Below are 19,591 nucleotides of genomic sequence, written 5' to 3'. Positions count from 1 at the left end.
GCCTAATGGAGCTTTGGGACAACCTGAAACAAAGCAACATACAAATATTCAAAAATAAGGGTGCCAGAATGACAGGAAGAGGAACAAAGGTTAGAAAACCTATTTGAAGAAATAATGTCAGAAAACATCCCTGATGTGGGGAAGAAATAAGTCACACAAGCACAGAGAGTCCCAAACAAGATGAATCTGAAAAGACCAACACCAAGACACATCATCATTATGATGGCAAATGTTCAGGACAAAGAGAGAATCTTAAAGGCTGCAAGATAGAGACAGAAATTTATGTACAAGGGACCTTCCATTAGATTATCAAAGGATTTCTCAACAAAAACACATCAGATAAGAAAAAAATGGAAGAAAATTTACAAAGTGATGCAAACCAAGGGATTGAATTCAAGAATACTCTATCCAGCAAGGCTATCATTGAAGATTGAAGGGGAAATAAGGAGCTTCACAGAAAAAAAAGGCTAAGGCTAAGGGAGTTTATCATTATCAAGCCAGCAATGCAAGAAATGCTATAGGGACTGGTATAAAAAGAAGAAATAAAAAGGGAAGAAGGAAACAGATACAAAAAATAAAAATGGCTACAAACAAGTACTTTTCAACAATAACTTTAAACATAAACTGACTAAATGCTCCAATCAAAAGACATTGAGTGGCTGAATGGATAAAAAAAAAAAAAAAAAAACATGACCCATATATATGCTGTCTGTAAGAAATGCACCTCAGAACAAGGAACTCACACAGACTGAAAGTGAAGGGATGGAAAAATATCTTTCAAGCAAATGGAAATGAAAAAAAAAAAAAAAGCTGGGGTAGCAATACTTATATTTGACAAACAGATCTCCAAGTGAAGGCCATAACAAAAGATAATGAAGGCCACTTCCTAATATTAAGGGATCAATACAACAAGAAGATATAATCCTGATAAACATATATGCACCCAATGCAAGAGCCAAATACTTTAAAAACAAACAAACAAACAAACAAACAAAACCTTCTGGAATATATCAAAGGAGAGATCGACAACAAAACAATCATAGAAGGGGGCCTTTATACACCACTGACATTACTGGATAAATCCCCTACAAAAAGTCAGCAAAGAAACAGAAATCCTAAATGCCTCATTAGACCAAATGGACTTAATTGACACCTTCAGAACATTTACCCCAAAGCCATGGAATATACATTCTTCTCAAGTGCACATAGGACAAAGATAGACCACATACTGGGTCACAAGCAAAGTCTCTCCAAATTCAAGAAGATTAAAATCATATCCAGCATCTTCTCAGACCACAATGGCATGATATTAGAAATAAACTACAACAAAAACAATCCAAAAAATTCAAACATTTGGAAGCTAAATAGCATGATATTAAACAATGATTGGGTCACTAAAGAGATCAAAGAAGAAATTAAAAACATCCTGGAAATGATTGACAGTGAAAATACAACAATCCAAAATCTATGGCACACAATGAAAGTAGTCCTGAGAGGTAAGTTTATAGCTCTACAGGCCTACCTCAAAAAAACAAGAAAAAATGGTAGTAAATCATCTAATTCTACAATTTAAATAATTATAAAGACAGCAACAAGAAAATCCCAGAGTGAGCTGAGGAAGGAGATAATCAAGATCAGAACCGAAATAAATGATATAGAGACCAAAAAACAATACAAAAGATCAATGAAACCAAGAGCTGGTTCTTTGTAAGGATAAAGAGGATTGATGAACCCCTAGCCAGGCTTACCAAGAATCAAAGAGAAAGGACCCAAATAAACAAAATCAGAAATGAAAGAGGTGGGGTGCAAAAATGGTGACGGAATAGGCAGATGGGTCCGAAGCCTTGTCCCAGAGCAGAAAGAAAGAAAAGCTAAGAGTCGAACTACACACCCAAGTAGTAGTAACCAAATACATTAAAAAAAAAAAAAAAAAAAAAAAAAAAAAAAACCTCCTAGAGAATATCAAGGGAGAGATTAACACCAATACAATCATGGTAGGAGACTTTAACACTCCACTATCACCATTGCACAAATCATCTCCACATGTGTCAAACACAAGGCCCGCGGGCCAAATCCGTCCCGCCAGGCCTTGCAATGTGGCCCGCACCGCACTGTCATCACTGCACTCTGCTGCGTTTCCATCACAATGACAGTTTATGACTGTTCAGTAAACCATTCGGCCCGCGATTTAGGCTGGATTTTAGATTTTGGCCCCTTCTCTGATTGAGTTCGACACCCGTAAAACAAACAATCAGCAAAGAAACATCAACCCTAAATGACTCACTAGACCAGAAGGAATTAATTGACATTTCATCCCAAAGCCACAGAATATATCAATACATTCCTCTCAAGTGTACATGGGACATTTTCAAAGATAGACCACATGCTGGGACATAGGCAAAGTCTCTTCAAATTCAAGAAGATAGAAATCATACCAAGCATCTTCCAGATCATAGTGGCATAAAACTTGAAATCAACTACAATAAAAACAATCCAAATAAATCAAACACATGGGGACTAAAACGAAACAGCATGCTATTAAACAATGACTGGGTTACCAGAGAGATCAAGGAAGAAATAAAAAAAAAAAACATCATGGCAACAACTGACAATGAAAACACAACAATTCAAAATCTATGGGATATAGTGAAAGCAGTCTTGAGAGGGAAGTTCATAGCTCTACAAGCTTACTTCAAAAAACAAGAAACAATGGTAATAAATTACCTAACCCTACAATTCAAAGAGTTAGAAAGAGAGCAGCTAGAAAAGCCCAGTGTAAGCAGAAGAAAGGAAATAATAAAGATCAGAGTGGAGAGAAGCGACAAAGAGACCAAAGAATACAAAAGATCAACAAAACAAAGAGCTGGTTCTTTGAAATAATAAACAAGATTGATGAACCTCTAGCCAGGCTCACCAAGAAGCAAAGAGAGAAGACCCAAATAAACAAAATCAGAAATGAAAGAGACAGACCCTGCCAAAATACAAAGGATTGTTACAAAATACTATGAAAAACTCTATTCCAACAAACTGGACAACTTGGAGGAAATGGACGTATTCTTTAAAAATATAACCTTCCAAAACTCAATCAGGAAGAATCTACATAGCTCAATAGGCCAGTAACTATGGAAGAAATTGAAGTATCATAAAAAAAAAAAATCTTCCAGCAAACAAAAGCCTGGGAACCAGATGGCTTCACAAGAGAATTTTACCAAACATTCAAGGAAGAACTAAAACCTATCCTTCTCAGACTATTTCAAAAAATTCAAGACGAAGAAACACTTACAAGCTCCTTCTATGAAGCCAACATCACCCTAATACCAAAACCAGGTAAAGACAACACAATGAAAGAGAATTACAGGACAATATCCCTCATGAACATAGATGCCCATATCCTCAACAAAATTCTAGCCAATTGGCTTCAGCAGCACATCAGAAAGATCATACAACATGACCAAGTAGGATTTATCCCAGGTATGCAAGGATGGTACAATATCTGCAAATCAATAAATGTGATACATCACATAAACAAACTGAGAGATAAAAATCACATAGTCATATCAATTGATACAGAAAAAGCATTTGAAAAAATCTAATACCTTTTCTTGACAAAAACTCTCAACAAGGTGGGAATATAAGGATCATACCTCAACATAACAAAGGTATATATGATAAACCCACAGTTAACATCATACTCAATGGGCATAAAAGAAAACCATTTTCCCTAAGAACAGGAACAAGACAGGGATGCCCACTCTCACCACTCCTGTTTGACATAGTACTGGAAGTACTAGCCATTGAAATTAGACAAGAAGAAGAAATAAAAGACATCCAAATTGGAAAAGAGGAAGTAAAGCTCTCCTTATTTGAAGATGAAATGATATTGTACATAAAAAAAACGAAAGACTCCATAAAAAAACTATTAAGACTTAATAAATGAATTTGGCAATGTAACAGGATACAAAGTTAATGCCAAGAAATCTATGGCCTTTCTATTCACCAATAGTGAACTTACAGAAAAAGAGACTAAAAAAGCAATCCCATTTATCATCCCACCAAAAAATTTAAGATACCTAGGAATAAACTTAACTAAGGAGGTATAAGACCTATAAGCAGAAAACTACAGAACATTGAAAAAAGAGATAGAGGAAGATGTAAACAGATGGAAGAACATACCATGTTGGATTGGTAGAATCAACATCATTAAAATGTCCATATTACACAAAGCAATCTATAGATTCAATGCAGTCCCCATTAAAATACCAATGACATATTTCACAGACCTAGAAAGAATGCTCCAAAAATTCATGTGGAATAAAAAATAAAATAAAATAAAATAAATAAATAAAAAGACCCCGAATAGCCACAGCAATCCTGAGAAAGAATAATAAAGTAGGAGGGATCTCAATACCAAATTTTAAGCTGTATTACAAAGCCACTGTTCTCAAAACAGCCTGGAACTGGCACAAGAACAGACATATAGACCAATAAAATAGAATAGAGAATCCATATGTTGACCCAAACCACTATGCTCAATTAATATTTGACAAAGGACGCATGAACATACAATGGAGTCAAGACAGTCTCTTCAATAAATGGTGTTGGGGAAATTGGACAGATACACGCAAAAGAATGAAACTAGACCACCAACTTACACCGTACACAAAAATAAACTCAAAATGGATATAGGACTTAAACATAATACAGGAAACCATAAAAATAGTAGAGGAATCCACAGGCAGCAAAATCTCAGACACATGCCGAAAGAACTTTTTCACTGATACTGCATTTAGGGCAATGGAAACTAAAGAGAAAATAAACAAATGGGACTACATCAAAATAAAAAGCTTTTTTACAGCAAAAGAAACTATCAACAAAACAACAAGAAAGCCCACTGTGTGGGAGAACATATTTGCAAATGTTATCACTGATAAAGGTTTAATCTCCAACATCTACAGGCAGCTTATACAACTTAATAAAAGGAAGATAAATTATCCAATTTAAAAATGGGCAATGGACCTAAATAGAATCTTTTCAAAAGAAGACAGAAGGAAGGCCAAGAGACACATGAAAACATGCTCAAACTCACTACTTATCCAAGAGATGCAAATCAAAACGACAATGCGGTACCATCTCACACCTGTCAGAATGGCTATCATCAACAAATCAACAAACGACAAGTGTTGACGAGGATTCGGAGAAAAAGGAACCCTCCTGCACTGCTGGTGGGAATGCAGACTGGTGCATTCACAGTGGAGAACAGTATGGAGTTTCCTCAAGAAACTAAAAATGGAACTTCCATGTGACCCAGTAATCCCACTTCTGGGAATATATCCTAGGAAACTAGAAACACCAATTAGAAAGGATACATGCCCCCTATGTTCATAGCAGCACAATTTACAATAGCTAAGATTTGGAAACAGCCTATGTCCCCGTCTGTAGTTGACTGGATCAGAAAACTATGGTACATCTACACAATGGAATACTATGCTGCTATTAAAAGGAATTCTTACCATTTGCAGCAACCTGGATGGAATTGGAGAACATTATGCTAAGTGAAATAAGCCAGTCAATGAAAGAAAAATACCACATGATCTCCCTCATTTATGGGTAATAAAGAGCACTGTAAACTGATGAAGAAAAAGATAGATACAGAGACAGTAAAGCATCAAACTGATTGTCAAATTGCAGTGGGAAGGTTAGGGAGAGGTGAGGGCAATAAGAAATCAACAGAAGGACTTGTGTGTATGCATATAAGCATAACCAATGTACGTAAAACACTGGGGGGTGAAGGCATGTATGAGAGTGGGGGGGGGGGGCAATGGCAAGATATGTACACATATAATACCTTAATTTCAAAATGAAAAAAATAAAAAATAAAAAACACACAAAAAAAGATTATGAAGTCCATTGAATATCAAACTGTGAACCACTGTTTTAAACTTTTAGGAAGTGGAGTTTTGAGAAAAAAAATGTGAAGTTCTAAACAGAGAATGAAGACAAATTTTTCTAAGCAAGAAGATGAAAAAAAAAATACATGTTTTAGAATCTGGAAGAGTAGTAACAGTAGTAGTGGTGACAATTTACAGAGGAAGAAGATTGGAAGCAAGAAGTCTATTTCAGGAATCTAGAAATAAGCACAGCCCAGTCAACCACACCTGCCTCATATCTTCATGCTTAATCCCTTGTCAAACACCACCTAAATGGAGAACCCTCAGCCAGCATTAGAGGACAGATGGCCATATTTGAAACAAGACAGATGGCCATATTTGGAACAAGTTCTAAACATCAAAATGACTAGTAATAAAATTGGTATCACTGCAGATCACTTTGGTGGTTTACATTTTTAAAGGGAGGTCCTTTGCCACTTCAGCATAAATGTCTAAAGTGTATCCTTTGGCCGAAACCAGTTTGACTCAATGAATAGAGAGTCGGCTTGGGGACTGAAGGGTCCCCAATTCGATTCCGGTCAAGGGCATGTACCTTGGTTGCGGGCATATCCCCAGTAGGGGGTGTGCAAGAGGCAGCTGATCGATGACTCTCTCTCTCATCGATGTTTCTAACTCTCTATCTCTCTCCCTTCCTCTCTGTACAAAATCAATAAAATATATTTTTAAAATAAATTTTAAAAAATAAAGTGTATCCTTTGCTTTGAGCAATAAAATTTGGAGCTATTTACTAAGAGACTGCCAATAATAGAATACTACTATTTCCTAGATGTCCCTGCCTTACTTTGCAAACTGCCTTCCATTAGGTTCTCATTTTAGAATAAAATTAATGCACAATATTTAAAAATATAAATTTCTAAATGCTCTCACAGCTTTCACAAGCAGCTGTGAAAGAAGGTGTACAAAATTCTGAGCACCCAATTCCAAGGGGGGAGGGAAGGAGTTTCCACAGCACCAAGCAATTCTCTGACATCAGCTTAATGTCCTAAAATGTAACTCAATTCTGACACTATCTACCTAGAGACAGTGTCAGATCCCAGTTTAAGTATCTGTCTCACAAGGCTGTCTTCCTCCCACTTCAGATGCCAATCAGAAGTCCAGATTGTTACCTATGTTTCTGACCATCAATCTATATATTAAGGTCTCCTTGGAATTCAATGCCAGTTTCAATTCCAGCTTGTTAGCAGAGCTTCTTTCCAACTGGCTATAAATTAGGGATTCCAACAGTCCTCTCCTTAGATGTTTAATTTACTATATCAGCCAACAGAACTCAGAGAAACATTTTAAATATTATATTATCGGTTAATTATAAAAGGTACTAGAGGCCCAGAGCACAAAATTCATGAACTGGGGAGGTGTCCCTCGGCCCAGCCTGCACTCTCTCCAATCTAGGACCCCTCGGGGGATGGCTGACTGCCAATTTTGGACATCTCTCACACAATCCGGGACTGCTGGCTCAATACAACTCACCTACCTCTCAGATCGATGCCTAACTACTCCCCTGCCTGCCAAATTGCCCCCAACTACCCTCCTCTCATGGCACAGTTGCCCCCAACTGCCTTCCCTTGCTGGCCCAATTGCCCCTAGCTGCCCTCTCATGCTGGCCCGGTTACCCCCAACTGCCCTCCCTTGACAGCCAGGTTGCCCCTAACTGCTCTCCCATGCTGGCCCAGTCATCCCTAACTGCCCTCCACTGCAGGCCTGGTCACCCCCAACTGCCCTCCCCTGCTAGCCTGGTCCAACCCCCCCAACTGTCCTCCTCCCTGGCAAGCCTGGTTACACTTAACTTCCCTCTCCTGCTGGCCTGATTGCCCACAACTACCCTCCCCTTGCTGGCCATCTTGTGGCAGCCATTTTTGACCATATAGGAGTGGCCATCTTGTGCGAGGGTGTGAGAGTCAATTTGAATATTGCCTCTTTATTATATAGGATTATTGTATATGATAACTCAGGAACAGCCAGATGGAAGAGATGCTGTCAAGAGCATGGAAACATATGTGAAATGAGTCACTCATACATGTTTGTGTCTTTCCACAATGCTAGGTTTTATTAGGAAAGACTTCCCCAATAATCCAAAAAAGTAACATGCAGCTTAACACAGAGAGAGGGGGAGCTTAGAAGTGAGCAGAGTGACATCGTCCCAACATGCCAAGGTTGTGAGTTTGATCCCTGGTCAGGGCACATAAAAAGATCAATCAATAAATGTATAAATAAGTGGAACAACAGATATCTCTCTTTTCTTCTCTTATCTCTCTCTCTCTCTCTCTCTCTCTCTCTCTCTCTCTCTCTCTCTCTCTCTCTCTCTCTCTCTCTCTCTCTCTCTCTCTCTCTTTCTCACTTATATAAATAAAAATGTAGCCGGGACCGGTTTAGCTCAATGAATAGAGTGTCGGCTTGGGGACTGAAGGGACCCGGGTTCGATTCCGGTCAAGGGCATGTACCTTGGTTGCGGGCATATCCCCAGTAGGGGGTGTGCAAGAGGCAACTGATCAATGACTCTCTCTCATCGATGTTTCTAACTCTCTATCTCTCTCCTTTCCTCTCTGTACAAAATCAATAAAATATATTTAAAAAAATGTAAATGTTCATTTGTTCAAAATCTTATATCTCTGAAAGTTCTTCACCGATTGCTTTGAAATTTTGACACAATGTTGCATTCAAATACGCGCGTGTTTTTATAAACCTTATACCTACTATTATATAAATATCACACCTGTGACAGGTAAAAACATGCGTGTTTTTTTGTTTTTTAATATATTTTTATTGATTTTTTTTGCCCCCCTCCCTCCCATACATACCCTCCCTCCCCAGAGTTTTATGTCCATTGGTTGTACATATATGCAGGTATACAAGTCCTTCGTTGATCTATTATCTCCCCAGCACTATCTGTTGGACACAAAAGCAACACATGCTATACTAAATATTTTATGATTCTATTTCAATGTTTCTAATATATGATCCATTTGCGATTTCCAATTTTATGATTCCATTTCAATGTTGATAACGATTGAAGATTTGTGCTTAAAAATTGCGAACAAAGTTCTCAATCAATTGGAAATGCCATCACCGAATTGATCTGCTGCTGCTTAGTTCGATGTAGAATTGCGTCGTGAACAAAATTACAACACGGGTAATCTTTTGTTGTATGTGCAATCAAATATTCCTAAGCTAACGCTTGAGCAGAAAGGCATTTACGATCAAATAATGCAAACTGTCAATAACAGGGTTGGAGAAATCTTCTTCTTAGAAGCTCCAAGAGGAATTGGTAAAACATTCCTAATTAGATTGATTCTGGCAGCAATTTGATCCCAAAATGACATAGCCTTAGCTCTTGCATCGTCTGGAATAGCTGCGACATTGTTACCAGGTGGAAGAACTGCTCATTCTGCTTCGAAATTGCCATTGAACATGCAATTCATTGAAACTCCCACGTGCAACATTTCCAAAGCATCCACGACTCTTTAGAAATTTCTTGCATTGGTTTAAGGCATTGCATTTCTAGGAAGTAAAAGGCAAAAAGCTATTGGAGGAGTAGGAGATTAGCTGTTATCAATAGAAATTATTGATTTTGAAGTATTATAGGAAATTGGGTGAGAATGAATACATGACACAGATATATCTTACTAAAGGCAATCAAAAAGAGTTTTGAATCATGCAGAGTTCTTAAAATATCTAGATGACATGCCGGGACCGGTTTGGCTCAGTGGATAGAGCGTCGGCCTGTGGACTGAAAGGTCCCGGGTTCGATTCCAGTCAAGGGCCTGTACCTTGGTTGCGGGCACATCCCCAGTGGGAGGTGTGCAAGAGGCAGCTGGTCAATGTTTCTCTCTCATTGACGTTTCTGACTCTCTGTCCCTCTCAATTCCTCTCTGTGTAAAATTAATAAAATATATATTTTTTTAAAAATATCTAGATGACAGAATAACAGCATTGACTCATTATAACAATTCTACAAACTTTTCTTAAATGTTATTGGTATTGAAATAATTATCTTTAGGCTCAGTAAGAATGAGCAAGATTAATATGTAAAAAGGAAGGGAGATGGGAGAAGAGAAGGGGAGACACACAGAGAGAGAAATCATGTAAGTACTAGGAGAAAATATGAGTGAATATTTTTATATTTTTGAGTAAGAAGGGTCTTTCTAAACATAGCACAAAACATGAAGCTGTAACATAAAAGACTGATGGATTTAACTACCCAAAAATAAATAAATAAACATGTTGATCTTAAAGAACCACAAAGTCAAAAATAAACTGGGACTTATATCCAAAATATACAAATGAATAACTCTTAACAACTCAATATTAACAAGATAAATAACCCAATTTTAAAATGGGTTGAGAGACTTCCATTTTCCAATCTGGCATATAAAGAGCTTGGAAGTTATTCCTCCTTCCTAACAACATGTAAAAAAAAAAAAATAAACAATTGAAAAAATAAACTCTTCTTAGATCCATCAGAGACCTAAGGGGGCAAACCTCTGACCCAAAATTGGAAAGACTGACAGGCAAATACAGAGATCACAACTCATTAAAGCAGAAATCCATAAGCAGAAACCCTTGTGGGAACCAGTACCAAGATAGGAAAATCCTGTACTGTAATTACTTGCTGGAGGCTCAAGTGTGACTTTTTAGATACATACCAAAGGCATGATCCATGAAGAAAATAAATGACAAGCTGAATTTCATTAAAATTAAAAACTTCTACTCTGCAAAAAACATTGTCAAGACTAGAAGATAAGTCATAGACTGGGAGAAAATAGTTGCATCAAGACATATGTAATAAGATACTATTATTCAAAATACAAGGGTGGGCAGAAGTAGGTTTACAGCTGTGAGTACATGAAACAATTTATTCTTGTACAATTATTTATTATTAATTATTGTATTATTTTTGTTGTGGGGTTGAACGCTGGGTTCAAAATAAGACCACTGGAGGCTGATAATTTATTTAAAAAAAACAAACAAGGATTTATTGAACTGGCCAGGGCAGCCGCAAGAGTACCACATGCAGGCAGGCCCTACACGACTGCGAGGCTTTAGGGGCAGGTAGTTATTTTTAAAGGTTCTGAGAAGGAAAACCCCCATTCTACAACAAACTGTTGTTTGGAATTTTCTGCTGTTCTTCCTAGATAAAATGTTGCTTTCTAGTTTGCTTTAGCCCGTTTGAAGAATGATGAAGATAAACTTAGCTGTCTGACCTTGCAGGCCAGAGACCAGACATACCCACAGTCTCAATACCATGCCAGGTGCATTTTTTTAATTGGATAGAACAGCATTGTTTTTCGAGGCCAGCATCAAGATAACCACTCAGTGTACATAGATAGGGCTGGCTCTTTAATGAAAAAGAAAGTTCTGCCTGTAACCTTGCCCAGAACTTGAACTCATCCTCCCTAAGCCCATTGCGTGATGAACAAAGCAAGTAAGTGAAGGTCGAAGTCAGAATAGTAGGGCTAAAATTCAAACAGTAGTTTTTACCCAAGTATGATAGCTACCATATTTCAATTTTCAATACAAATTATAAACCTACTTTTGCCCATCCATATACAAAGAATTCTCAAATGTCAACAATAAGAAAACAAACAACTTGATTAAAAAATGAGCCAAAGTCCTGAACAGAAACCTAACCAAAAAAGATACACAGATGGCAAATAAGCAAATGAAAAGATGCTCAACATCATACATCATTAGGGAATCGCAAATTAAAACAAGAATGATGTTTGTTTTATTGGAATGGCCAAAATCCAAAATGCTAACAATATCAAATGCTGACAAGGGTGTGGAGCAACCGAAATTCTCATTAAATGCTGATGGGAATGCAAAATGCTACAGGCACTTTGGAAAACATTTTGGCGGATTCTTACAAACCATATGAACCAGCAATTGTGTTCTTCAGTATTTACCCAAATAAGGTGAAACCGTATATCCACACAGACATTTGCACAGGGATGTTTATAATAGTATCATATATATACCAAAAGTTGTAAGCAACCAAGTTATCCTTTGGTATGTGAATGGCTAAATAAACTGGTACATCCAGACTATATAATATTTTTCACTGCTACTGAAAAAAAGCTATCAAGCAATAAAAATAGATTGAGAAATCTTAAATGGATATTACTAAGTAAAAAAACTAATGTTAATATGGTACATACATACCTTATGTTTCCAACTATGTGACATCTTGGAAAGGCAAAACTGTGGAGACAGTAAAAATATCAGTGATTCCCAGGGGTTGTGGGAAGGGAGAGATAAGTAGGCAGAGCACAAATGATTTTTAGGGTAATGAAACTACTCTATAGTGGTGGATACATGTCATTCTATATTTGCTCAAACCCATAGGATGTACATCACCAATAATGAATCCTAATGTAAAACTATGGACTTTGGGTAATTATGATGTGTCATTGTAGGCTCATTAGTGTTAACAAAAACGCCTCCATCCTTAGATGCTTTTCAAATGTCACCTAATTCACATGACAAAACCTGTGTTAATCACTCTCAACACTAAAGACATTTCTAAGAGAAATTCTAAGATTTTGGGGAGCTGTGAATGAAGAATTCTGGATGAAGAATATCTGAATAACTAAATATTGTATATATGTCTACTTAAGAAATGTCCAGCCCTGCTAGCGTAACTCAGTGGTTGAGTGTGGACCTATGAACCAGGAGGTCACGGTTCAATTCCTGGTCAGGGCACATGCCCAGGTTGCAGGCTTGATCTTCAGTGTGGGACATGCAGGAGGCAGCCAATCAATGATTCTCTATCATTGATGTTTCTCTCTCTCTCTTCCTCTCTGAAATCAATAAAAATATGTATTTTTTAAAATGAAATGTCCAAACTTTTTGAGATTTTTTATATGAGTTTATTTGAGCCCAATTGACAACATGCCAAGGAGCAAGATTTCAAATGCTCTGGAGAATAACAGTTTTGCAGCACTTTTTATTCATTTAATATTAAGAAGGGGATGTAAGTAGTGTTAACAAAAAAAACACATTGAAACCTGTAAAGAATTTTTTTTGTGAGTTTATTTGAGCCTAACTGTCGACATATGCTGGGAAGCAGAACCTCAACTGATTGAGATAATGCTCCGAAGAATGGCGGGTTACATTTTTCTATTTATACACTGAAATCAAAGGAGGGACATAGGTGGGTTACATGAAATTCATTGGTGATGGAGTAAGGAGGCAGGAGAAAACAAAGCGGTGGGAAACTCCTGGGATTGGATAAAAAGTAAAATGATGGACACGTACTCAGGTAAGTGCAGGAACAATTAACATGATAACGAAGGAATTTGAGGCATCTGTCCTGGCACTCACCACCTTTGGTTGTGCCCCAGGGGCTCTGGAAAAAGGGAAGTTACAAGTTACCCAGACATCTCATAGATATGTTATCTTAGAGGCAGGAAGGCAAATGGGCTCAGTAAAAAGATCAAAGTTGATCTTTGTCTGGGAAAATATCTGGGACATGACTACCTACTATAACCTGTTAGATATTTAATTTTCAAACCATCTTTTGTGGTTATCTTAGGTCTCTGGGTTTGCAAGACTGCCATGCAGGCCTTCCCTGAGCTTGTCAGGTTAGCATGTGGCTCTTTTCTTTCACAGAAGGGTTGGAGAAAGTAAGGTGAGGATTGGATAACAGGACAGTTAACAAGATTATATATGCTCTTGAGGTTTAATACTCCATCCCAGGGGTATTATTTCTGGTATTTCAAAGGTGTGTTAAACTAAATGCACAAGAACAAGACAGGGGTAATTTAAAACCTTTCACTAAAGGAGTTATAAGCCTGGGGCCTAACTACCCACTATAACCTGCTCTGTTAGTAATTTAAGATCAAATCATCCTGTAAGGTTATTTTCCATAGAGCTCCCCTTTTTTCTCTACATGTATTTCTTTTAAATCACAATATTGCAGATGTCTAAATGGTAAACACAAAATTGGTGATAGCAGTTCTTGCCTGTCTTTGAAATAATCCATACTTTAAAAAATGAGTTTAAAGAGAGAGATGAGCAAGGCGTTACATATACATACATATATATATATATATATATATATATATATATATATATATATAATAAAAGTGTAATATGCAAATTGACCCTAATGGCAGAATGACTACTGGACCAGTCACTAGGAGGTGCACTGACCACCTCTTGGTTTTTCCCCCCCCGATTGCCTGATGGCCACCTGCTGCAGGGGTGGGGGTAGCAAGTGGGTAGAAACAGCCGGCCTCTAGGTCCCTTACCCTGGCCATCAGGCACCAATCACCTGATGGTGAATGGGGAACGAAGGGTGGGTGGTGCAGGGGGCGGGGCTGGCTGTGGACAGCTGGGAAAGATGGCCCTGATCATAGGCCAGGCCTAGGGACTGTACCCATGCACGAATTTCGAGTGCTGGGCCTCTATTGTGTATGTATACATATATATATATATTCATTCATATATATATATTCATATATATACTTTATATGAATAATTAAAATAATATAAATGCTAGAATAAGCATGCAAAAATAAAAATTCTGGAAATTAAAAACCTAATTTTTTTTAAATCCTCACCTGAGGACATGTTTTTATTAATTTCACGATGAGAGAGAGAAACATCAAAGTGAGAGAGAAACATCAATTGGCTGCCTCCCACATACATCCTACTGAGGATTGAGCCTGTCTCCAACGCATGTGCTCTAACTGGGAATTGAACCCAATACCTTTCAATGCACGAGATGATGCCCAACCAATACAGTCACACTGGCCAGGACTACACCTAAATCTTGAGTGATGGTCTGGAAACAGTGCAAGTGCCCATCAGTAGATAAGTGAATAAAAAAGCTGTGGTACATTTACACAATGGAATACTATGCAACTGTGAAAAAGAAGGATCTATTTATTACTCTTTGAGACAGCCTGGAGGGACCTGGAGATTATTATGCTAAGTGAAATAAGCTGATCAGAGAAAGACAAATATCACATAATCTTACTTACATGTTGAATATAATGAACACAATAAACTGATGAATAAAATAGAACCAGAGGAAACATGAAGCAAACTAACAAATCTCAGCAGGAAGGCAGGGGTGGAAAGAGATTAACCAAAGAAGGTATATGCAAATACACATTGCCCATGAACACAGACAATAGTGTGGTGAAGGCCTGGGATGGGATGGGAAACAGGTGGTAGAGGGCAAGGAGGGGGAAAAGAGGAGAACATGTGTAATACTCTCAACAATAAAGACAAAACAAATAAAACAAAATAAAGAGTGATTGTCTCTGAAATATAGGTTTATAACCTATTTTCACTATCTGTTATATAGTGCTATTTTTTAATTTTGTTGTTTCACAATAAATATGCATTACTATGATAGGCAACAAAAATATATTTTTTAAGTAGGGACAATAAAAAAGAAATCAAGGGAGTCTGAACAAAACTTCAATGCGCCCAGCTGATGTGGCTCAACGGTTCGATTCCAGGTCAGGGCACATGCCTGACTGGCAGGCTCAGTCGCCAGTGTAGGGCATACAGGAGGCAGCCGATGAATGATTCTCTCTCATCATTGATGTTTCTATCTCTCTACCACTCGCCCTTCCTCTCTGAAATCAATAAACATATATTGTTTGAAAAGAAAATCTCAATCCAACAACAGTTAAAACAAAAGGAAAAGAACACACTAAAATTGAGTGTTAGAGTACATTATGTCCAAATGCTGGACGGAGCTTCTAACAAATCAATGCAAAATGTAGTTATTTTCTTGTATTCTTGCTCAGCATTTCCATTATTGCAACAGGCAAACTGAAAGAATAAGATATTATCATTTTGATTAAAGGGATGCTTATACTATCGTATGGCAGCTGGTCTTAAAGATTAGGCCATTCTTAGGCAATAATTGGATAATGCTGGCTTCCTTTATTTGAAGTAGAAGGCTAATCTAGGTAGTTTACAGTGACTACAAAACTGTAAGATTGCTGGCATGGTAACTGGAAAAGAAAAGAAAAAAAAAACAAGATGTGCTGAGATACTGGAACAGCCCTCTTGCCTGTGTCTAGCACCAGTGGCAGATATCATGTATTTCACATTGGGTTGCAAGTATTTTTACATTTATTTTAATATAAACAGTATATATATTTGCAAGTATAAAAACTTCAGATCATGAATGAATTTAGGATAGCATGCATGTTGTGTGCGAAGGCTAATTTCAAACAGAAAATAGTATTTTTACATTTTACATTTATAATAGATTACATCTCATAGTTCTGAGATGTAATCATTGTTCTATGAGAAAATATTTTTAATAGAAATATCCTATCTAATAAGGTAGGAATATGCTAATTATCTGTTACACCATAACAGTCATGACCAGATCAGCAGGCTGCGTCCCTGCTCTCTGCTCAGGCAGCTTCAAGGCCCAGGGTAGGATAGGGTACAATAGGAGGGAACAAGAAAGGAGAGGGGAGAGGAAGGCAGGCCTGCATGCAGACAGGCCTAGAAAAGAAACAGAAATTCAGAAAGGGAACAAGCCGGCGAGGGGCAGAACACAGGTGGCACAGAGTGGGGAGCTCTGTCTAGAAGTGGGAGAAGGGTGGTGGTCCCAGTGGGGGCTGCTGGTGAGTCCCTGGATGGGGAGGGGTGGAAGGTCTGAGGCCTTCTGGGCAGAGGCGCTCCTGAAATGGGCAGCAGCGCCCAGGCCGCACTGGCCTCGGCTACCCTCAGTGTCCCAGGCAGGGAATGGGAGCAGGATGGTGGAAGGAAGGCAGGGGAAGGAAGGGCAGCAAACACCTGGCCAGGGCTGAGCCCTGGGCTGGGGGTTAATCCCCTCCGCAACGTAAGCTTTAAGGAGGGAAGGAGGGCTCCAGTCTATCTGTCTGTCTGTCTCTGTCTCTGTCTCTGTCTCTCTCTGTCTCTCTCTCTCTCTGTCTCTCTCTGTCTCTCTCTCTCTCTCTCTCTCTGTCTCTCTCTCTCTCTCTCTCACACACATACACACACACACACACACACACACACACCACCTGGGCCTCCTGTGTCTCCGGCTCCATTTCCTTCACCACCGGGGGCTGGGGTCTCCTGTGGGGGGCCCAGCTGGTACCCCAGGTCTCCCTCCAGAGCCAGGAGCTGGAGAGACAGGCAGGGGTCAGGGCGGAGGAAGCAGAGACCACAGCGAATTTGGGGGAAAGTAACCAGGTGGGGAGGAGTGGAACAGGAAGGGGACCTCAGGGCCCCCCACCACTAAGGACAAGCAGCTGCTGAATCTGTCCCCTCCAGACAGGGGCTGGCGGAGCTTGGAGCTGGGAACCCTGGCGAGCCTCCCAGTAGAAGTGGTGGTGGTGGGGGGGGTGATCCCGGGAGGCCAAGGGAAGCAAGACATGGGGACATTCTTCAGCAGATAATGACCATCACAGAACAGAGCTTGGATGAGACCCAGGCCAGGAAACACGCCCTAAACTGCCACCGAGTGAAGCCAGCTCTCTTTACCATCCTGTGTGAAATCAAGGAGACTGGCCAGAGCATCCGAAACTCCTAGGAGGAGGAGCCGGTGGACCCCCAGCTTATGTGCTTGGACAACATGCTTCTGGCAGAAGGTGTGGCTGGGCCTGAGAAAGGGTGGCGGGGGAGGGGGGCAGCTTAGTGGCAGCAGCTGCAGCTGCAGCAACACCCAGGGGTGGCGTGTCCCCTGACAACTCCATCGAACACTGGGACTATCACAGCAAACTTGCCCAGATTCGCCATATCTACCACTCGGAGCTGGAGAAGTATGAGCAGACATGTAGTGAGTTCACGACCCACGTCATGAACCTGCTGAAGAAGCAGAGCTGCACGAGGCTCGTGGCACCCAGAGAGATGGAGCTGATGGTGAGCATCATACACCATAAGTTCAGCGCCATCCAGAAGCAGCTCGAGCAGAGCACCTGCGAGGCTGTCATGATCCTGAGCTCCCAGATCCTGGATGCCAGATGGAAATGCCAGAACTTCAGCAAACAGGCCACCGAGGTTCTAAGTGAGTATTTCTATTCCCACCTGAGTAACCGTATTCCCAGTGAGGAGGCTAAGGAAGAGCTTGCCAAGAAGTGTGGCATCACCGTCTCTCAGGTTTCCAACTGGTTTGGCAACAAGTGAATTCGTTATAAGAAAAATATCGGAAAGTTTCAAGAGGAGGCAAACATCTATGCCGTCATGACCACCATGTCTGTCACCCAGGGGGGCCACAGCCATACCAGCTCCCCAGCACCCTCTTCCTTCGCAGGCTCTGGGGGCTCTTTCAATCTTTCAGGATTTGGAGACATGTTTCTGGGGGTGCCTGGGCTCAACGGAGATTCCTGCCCTGCTTCTCAGATGGAATTACTCCAATATTCGATGGGCCCAGAGGGCTACGGAGATAACCTCGAGGGAGGCCAGATGTACAGCCCTCAGGAAATGAGGGCAAATGGCAGCTGGCAGGAGGCTGTAACCCCATCTGCAGTGATATCCCCAACAGAAGGACCAGGGAGCGTTCATTCTGACACATCCAACTAATCTCACCCCTCAGGGCCACAGGGTGAGGGCTCACGAGGTGACTCTTGACAGGAGGACAGACGCATCTAGAGGACAAGCCCCAGACACAGAAAAAGCACAAGATGGAGAAAGGCATATGGGGTAGCCCTACCCCAGTCCACTCAGTGCTGAGGTTTCTGACTACATGGCAAGGAGAAGGGGGTCCCCTTAGGGGAAGGAGGGGTCTGTCTCCCCTTCTTCCCTTCTTTTCAATCTTTGCTCTCCCCATTTATTACACAGAAACACACCCAGAACCCTATCTTTCAGATCTCTCGCTCATAGATACATACACAAGTAATTCGTTTCTCTCTCTCATAGATACATACACAACTATTGTTTCTCTATAGACACATATACATTCTCTCTCTCTCAGACACATATATGACTATTATGTTTCTCTCTGTCTGTCTTTCTCTCTCTCTCTCTCTCTCTCTCTCTCTCTCTCTCTCTCTCTCTCCACTTGTTTTCTCCCCCCATGCCCACCCCTTATCTTCTCTGGGATCTGTGGAGATGCCAGCCCTGTCCTACCTACCAGAGATGCCAAAAATGGGGACACAACTTGTGGACAGATGACCAGGCCACGCCCCGGGGCCTCCCATTCTTGCTCCCTCCAGCTTAAATCAATAGAATTGCTTGGTGAAAAAAGAACAATGGGAAGGAGAGAGGGAAGAACTTTATAAAGGAGTCAGTAGAGAGCAGAGTTAAAGAAAGAAAGAGGATGTATGAGTGAGCTGTAGGAGCTATAATGAAAATCAAGTATAGCTGTGCACTGGGAACAGATTTTAAAAGTAGGAATCAGAAAAGAAAAGAAAAATAATAGTGAATAATTAAGCAGGTGGGTAGATATTTAAAAAGTGAAAGTAAGTAGAATAGAATGTATGGAAAGGTAGGATGAGAGAGAAAGAGGCAGGGGAGAAAAATCTTTAAACGAAAGCCGGTAGAGCTTAAAAGGAGAATGGGAAGAATAAAGAAATGGAGGAAGGAGCAAAGCAGGTCCAAGGAAGGAAGTGAAGAAAAAATTTAAGGTGGAAAGGAAGGAAAAGGGGAGGGAGAGAAGGATAAAAATAAAGGAAAGAAGGAATGTGGGGAAGGAGGGAGGGTAGGAGAAAGATGGGAAGAAGGAT

The 19,591-nt window shown here is 39.9% G+C and overlaps 1 pseudogene; it reads left to right on the top strand.

Moving 5' to 3' along the window:
- The first annotated feature begins 1,467 nt into the window (after positions 1-1,467).
- Positions 1,468-18,880, top strand: LOC118721975 (annotated as a pseudogene).
- The last annotated feature ends 711 nt before the right edge of the window (positions 18,881-19,591 follow it).

The sequence above is a fragment of the Pipistrellus kuhlii genome, unplaced genomic scaffold (genome assembly GCF_014108245.1).
Source record: "Pipistrellus kuhlii isolate mPipKuh1 unplaced genomic scaffold, mPipKuh1.p scaffold_m20_p_19, whole genome shotgun sequence".
In the NCBI taxonomy this organism is placed as follows: domain Eukaryota; kingdom Metazoa; phylum Chordata; class Mammalia; order Chiroptera; family Vespertilionidae; genus Pipistrellus; species Pipistrellus kuhlii.
This window is presented reverse-complemented; position numbering and strand designations above follow the sequence as displayed.